The following is a 6,869-nucleotide window of genomic DNA, read 5'->3' on the forward strand; positions in this document are numbered from 1 at the left end:
TCTGGGGTCAGTTGTAAGGCAGGAAACTATCCAGGAATAACCTCCTTTGTCTTCCAAACACATGATCTTCTCTCTGCTTTTCTGTGTGCATAGCTTCAGAGGGACTTATTTACCAATTGAAAAACTCTCCCTTGGAAATGTTGGTCTCATACATAGCAAATTAAACAATCCTCTAGGGTGTTTCTTGGCTTGCTTTTCTTGAGGTCTTCTGTCTCTTAATGAGATTTAAAGCCTTAGGTTTATTCATCTCTGAAAGCGAGATTATAGGAATTTATTACCTGATTTTCCCAGAGTTTTGTTTAATCCTAGAAGAAATATTGGAAATCCATTGTATTTTTAACAAACAATTATTAAAAATGGAGAGGAGGGATGGGGGGAAATTATGGGAGGGTGGCTGGGAGGGAGGTAGTGAGAGGAATGCAAAGTAAATTAGTAAAATAATTAATAATAATAATATTAAAATATTTATTATAATTTTTTGGTTTTTGACCTTTTTCTTCCCCCTTTCCCAAATCCTTCCAAATACTTTTTACTTCATAACCCACCAAACTTCATGATTCATGTTCTTGCTCTCTCCAAACTACTTGCACAAAACAAACAAAACAACAAAACAAAATTAAAAAGTCAAAACAAACATATAGTAAGACAAAAAAATATAAAAACATTGAATACGGAGAAATCAAACTGGTTCCTAAATAGAGGCATCACCCCTACTGAGTTGTGTTCATGGCACTGGATGATAGTTTGCATTGGAGGGGAAATAATGATCAATGTCACTATATCAACAGTCATAAAATCTGAGACATACATAGCTGGTGACACAGTAGCACACACATTATGGGAGTAACCAAGTGCCATTTTTAAAAATTGAATTTAAGGTCCATTCTATGAGATGGAATTGTTACCTGACATTGTAAAGTGTCCAAGAGACTTAGACTAGATAAGCCATTGGTCCTAGGAGAAAATATATTTCTGTTATTTAGCAACCCATTAAAAAAATATATCTAACTAAACAGACCTGCAGAGATTTCTCTAGTGTGGCCAGATTCTGACCCAAAGAAGAGAATGAATATCCCAACTAAAATAGAGTTGCTTCCTTTATTTCTGCTCCTCTTTAATAAGACTATTTCTAACTCTATATAACTGTTATATGTAAAGTACATAGATATACCTTTCCTTAACTCTTTTGATCCAGTACAAGTTTTCTTTTATTTTTTTATTCACAAAACAATATATAAACAATCTGCTAAAATACTAAAATGAACACATAGTTTTAACAGATTTTTCATATATACATATTTCAATTATGTTAACAATTTCAAGTTATCTCTACTTTGTAAAATCATTAGTATCTGATATATGTTCAGCTAGGTAAAGGATTTTCCTCTTTTCTATTTTTTTCCTTTTTTTTTAATTAAACATTTTCCTTATTTACATTTCAAATGTTATCCTCTTTCCTTGTTTTCCCTCCAAAAAGCACCCTCCCCCTGTCCTAAACCCCTTCCACCTGCTCACCAACCCACCCACTCCCACGTTCTGGCCCTGGCATTCCCCCACACTGGGGCATAGAGCTTTCATAGGACAAAGGGCTTCTCTTCCCACTGATTTCTGACATGCAGCTGGAGTCATGAGTCCCACCATGTTACTCTTTGGTTGGTGGTTTAGTCCCTGGGAGCTCTGGCGGTACTGGCTAGTTCATATTGTTGTTCTTCCTATGGGACCCTTCAGCTCCTTGGGTCCTTTGTCTAACTCCTTCATTGGGGATACTATGTTCAGTCCCATGGATGGCTGTGAGAATCCACCTCTGTATTTGTGAGGCACTGCCAGAGCCTCTCAAGAGAGAACTATATCAGGCTCCTGTCACTAAGCACTTTTTGGCATCTACAACAGTCTCAGTTTTGGTGATTATAAATGGGATTGATCCCCAGGTGAATCAGGCTCTAGATGGCCATTTCTTCAGTCTCTACTCCACACTTTGTCTCTGTAACTCCTTCCATGGGTGTTTTGTTTCCCCCTTCTATGATGGATAGATGTATCCACACTATGGTCTTCCTTCTTAAGTTTTCTGGGGTTTGTGAATTGTATCTTGGGTATTGTGAGCTTCTGGGATAATATCCACTTATCAGTGAGTGCATATGATGTGTGTTTTTTTGTGATTGGGTTACCTCACTCAGGATGATATACTCTTGATCCATCATATGTCTAAGAATTTCATAAATTCATTGTTTTTAATAGCTGAGTAGGACTCCATTGTGTAAATGTACCACATTTTCTGTATCCATTCCTCTGTTGAAGGACATCTGGGTTCTTTCCAGCTTCTGGCTATTATAAATAAGGCTGCTATGAATATAGTGGATCATGGGTCCTTATTACGTGGTGGAACATCTTCTGGAGCCCAGGAGTAGTATTGCTGGGTTCTCAGGTAGTACTACGTCCAAGTTTCTGAGGAACAAGCAGACTGATTTCCAGAGTGGTTGTACCAGTTTGCAATCCCACCAGCAATGGAGGAGGTGTTCCTCTTTCTCCACATCCTCACCAGCATATGCTGTCACCTGAGTTTTGGATCTTAGCCATTCTGAGTGGTGTGAAGTGGAATCTCAGGATTGTTTTGATTTGCATTTCCCTGATGACTAGGGATGTTGAACATTTTTTTAAAGATGCTTTACAGCATTCAGTATTTCTCAGTTGAGAATTCTTTGTTTAGCTCCATACCTGATTTTTTAATAGGGTTATTTGGTTCTCTGGAGTCTAACTTCCTGAGTTCTTTATATATATTGGATATAAGCCCTCTATTGGATATATGATTCATGAAGATCGTTTCCCAATCTGTTGGTGGCCTTTTTGTCTTCTTGACAGTGTCCTTTGCCTTACAGAAGCTTTGCAATTTTATGAGGTCCCATTTGTAGATTCTTGATCTTACATCACATGCCATTGGTGTTTTGTTCAGGAATTTTTCCCCTGTCCATATGTTCCAGGCTCTTCCCCTCTTTCTCTTTTATAAGTTTCAGTGTATCTGGTTTTATGTGAAGATCCTTGATCCACTTGGACTTGAGCTTTGTACAAGGAGATAAGAATGAGTTGATTTGCCTTCTACATGCTAACTGCCAGTTGAGCCAGCACCATTTGTTGAAAATGCTATCTTTTGACCACTAGATGGTTTTAGCCCCTTTGTCAAAGATCAAGTGACCATAGGTGTGGGGGCTCATTTCTGAGTCTTCAATTCTATTCCATTGATCTACCTGCCTGTCACTGTTCCAATACCATGCAGTTTTTAATCACAAGTTTTCTGTAGTACAGCTTGAGGTCAGGGATGGCGATTCCTTTGAAGTTCTTTTATTATTGAGAATAGTTTCACTATCCTGGGTTTTTAGTTATTCCAGGTAAATTTGGAAATTGCTCTTTCTAAATCTATGAAAAATTGAGTTGGAATTTTGATGGGGATTGCATTGAATCTGTAGATTGCTTTTGGTAAGATAGCCATTTTTACTATACTAATCCTGCCAATCCATGAGCATGGGAGATCTTTCCATCTTTTCAGATCTTATTTGATTTCTTTCCTCAGAAAGTTGAAGTTCTTATCATATAGATCTTTGTACAACTTTTCTGTGTACTTATGACTTGGTGCTACAGTTATAGTTAAAGAAAGATAGATCAACTTTTCAAATATTAAATAGGAAATGAAAAGAAATCAATACAAATTTAGAGATGTAGAAGTTTAACATTTAGTAAAATAGTTCATTGCTTCTCTTTGCATATCTATCTATGATGTAAATATACTTAAACAGGAATAGCCTATCAATGAGATTAATAAGAGAAGAAAGGGAAGTATGTCAAAGTGCTCAGGAAATAAAACTCTATACCCAGACCACCTGTGCACAGATGCACTGCTATCAATGAATGAACTAAACTGAAAAAATGAAGAACTGATCTCCAAAAACACCTAAGAAAATAATTTCCAAAGAGGAAAAATAATTTCTAGATGATATCGTATATAAGGAATCATGGTGAGCTCAGAATCATATTTAGTAACTGAGTGGGAAGAATTCATTCTAAAAATTCAAAAATAGTTTTATTTTAAATATATAAGATGTACAAAAATGTTAACACCAGAGATGGGTTTCATTAGCATTCCTTTTTCAAATAATAAATTATTCACTTTACATCCTGATCATTGATCCTCATTTTGGTCATCCCTTTCTAAAATCCTTCAGCCTAACCCTCTCCCATTCTCCTCTGAGAGAGTGGAGGACCCTCATAGGTAATCCTTCATGGTAGCATATCCAGTGTCTTCAGGGCTAGGCACATCCTCTCTCACTGAGTCCAGTCAAGGCTCTCCAGTTATTAAAAGAACACATCCTATAGATAGGCAGAGGTTTCTGGGTTAATCCCTATTCCAATTATTCAGGCCCACATGAAGACCAAGCTGCATATCTACTACATATATGTTGGGGATGGTGGTGGGGAATAGGTTCAGCACATGTATGCTCTTTGGTTGGTGGTTCAGTCTCTGAGCACCCAAGGGTCCAGGTTAGTTGACACTGTTGGTCTTCCTGTGGAGTTCCTATAACCTTCAGGGCCTGAAATCCTTTCCCCAACTCTCCAAAAAGAGTTCCCAAGATCTATCTGATATTTGGTTGTGAGATCATGCCTCTATCTGAATCAGTTGGTCTCAGTGGACAGTCATGTTAGATTCCTGCCTGCAAGCATAACTGAGTAGTATCATTAATAATGTCAGGGATTGGTGCTTGCTGATGGGATGGTCTCAAGTTGGGTAGGTTATCATTGGCCATTCCCTCAGTCTCTACTCCATTTTCTGTCTCTGCCTTTCTTGTAGACACGATAAACTTTGGGGTTGAAAGTTTTGTGGTTGGGATGGTGTACTTATTGCTCAACTGGGGTTCCTGCCTGGCTACAGGATGTGACTACTTCATGTCCCTTATCCCCAATGCTATGAGTCACAGCTACAGCCACCTCCATTGGTTCTCATGGGTCTCCCTTATTACAGGTCTCTGACATGTCCTTGAGATGTCACCATCTCCCCAACCCCTGTCAGTTGCAATTTTCCATTCATTCTAATGACCATCTGGCCATCTCTCCTGTCCTTTCCCATACATGCTCTTGAACTGATCCCCCATTCTTCTCCCCATAACCTTTCCCTCCCTCCATCTGCTTCCTATGACTATTTTATTCCCACTTCTAAGTGAGAATCAAACTTCCTTGCTTGGGCCTTCCTTCTTGTTTTAGCTTCCTTGGGTCTATGGAGTGTAGCATGGGCATCCTGTATTTCATGGCTAATACGACTTACAAATGAGTTCGTACCATGCATATCATTTTGGGACTGGGATAACTCACTCAGGCTGATATTCTCAAGTTCCATTCATTTGCCTGAAAATTTCATGATGTTTGTTTTAAATAACTGAATAGTACTCCATTGTATGATAAAGACTTTAGATTTTTAAACCTACATTTAATAAGAGATCTCAAGTCCTTGATCCACTTGGACTTGAGCTTTGGACAAGGAGATAAAAGTGGATCAATTTGCATGCTTCTAGTTGTTGACCATGAGTTGAATCAGCACAATTTATTGAAAATGCTGTTTTTTCCCCACTAGATGATTTTAGCTCCTTTGTCCAAGATCAATCCTGCCAATCCATGAGCATGGGAGATCTTTCCATCTTTCTGAGATCTTCTTCCATTTCTCTCTTCAGATACTTGAAGTTCTTGTTGTGCAGGTATTTTACTTGATTGGTTAGAGTCACATGCACTTTATATTATTTGTGACAATTATGAAGGGTGTCATTTCCCTAATTTCTTTCTCAGCCTATTTATCTTTTGAGTAGAGGAAGGCAAATGGTTTGTTTGAGTTAATTTTATATCCAGCCACTTTGCTGAAGTTGTTTATCAAGTTTACAAGTTCTCTGGTGGAATTTTTGGGACTATTTAAGTATACAACCTTATCATCTGTGAATAGGGATATTTTGACTTCTTCCTTTCCAATTTGTATTCCTTTAGAAACTTTTGTTGTCTAATTGCTTTGGCTATAGAGAGTACTATATTGAATAGGGAGAGAGTTGGCAGCCTTATCTAGTCCTTGATTTTAGAGAGATTTTTTTCAAGGTTGCCTCCATTTAGTTTGATGTTGGCTACTGGTTTGCTGTATATTCCTTTTAATATGTTTAGGTTTGGGCCTAGAGTTCCTGATCGTGTCAAGACTTTTTACCATGAAGGCTGTTGAATTTTCTCAAATGCTTTCTCAATATCTAATGAGATGATCATGTATATTTTTCTTTGAGTTTCTTTATGTAGTGGATTACATTAATAGATTCCATATATTGAACCATTACTGCATCCCTGGGATTAAGCCTACTTGATCATGGGGGATCATTCTTTTGATGTGTTCTTTTTCTTTTCTTTTCTTTTCTTTTCTTTTCTTTTCTTTTCTTTTCTTCTCTTCTCTTCTCTTCTCTTCTCTTCTCTTCTCTTCTCTTTTCTTTTCTTTCTTTTCTTTTGTTGCTTTCTTGCTCTCTTGCTTTCTTCATTTCTTTACAGTCCAAATTTCATTCCCCCATGTGAGGAGCCGCCCTCACATTCGCCATTACAAGATGTCACTGACATCCTGTGTTCTAAGTAGTAAACAAATAATCTGCGCATGTGCCGGGGTAGCTTTCCACTCCATGTGCTCTGTCTTCCCCATGACGACAACTCTGGTCGATGGGCTGCAGCGTCTGAGGAGGAGGACAATCCTCCATAAAAGGGACGGGGTTTCGCCATTCTCTCTCTCTTCTCCTGTAAGGAGCCGTCCTCACATTCGCCATTACAAGATGGCGCTGATGGCACTGACACCCGTGTTCTAAGTAGTAAACAAGCAA

This window comes from Mus caroli, chromosome 7 (genome assembly GCF_900094665.2).
Source record: "Mus caroli chromosome 7, CAROLI_EIJ_v1.1, whole genome shotgun sequence".
Lineage (NCBI taxonomy): Eukaryota > Metazoa > Chordata > Mammalia > Rodentia > Muridae > Mus > Mus caroli.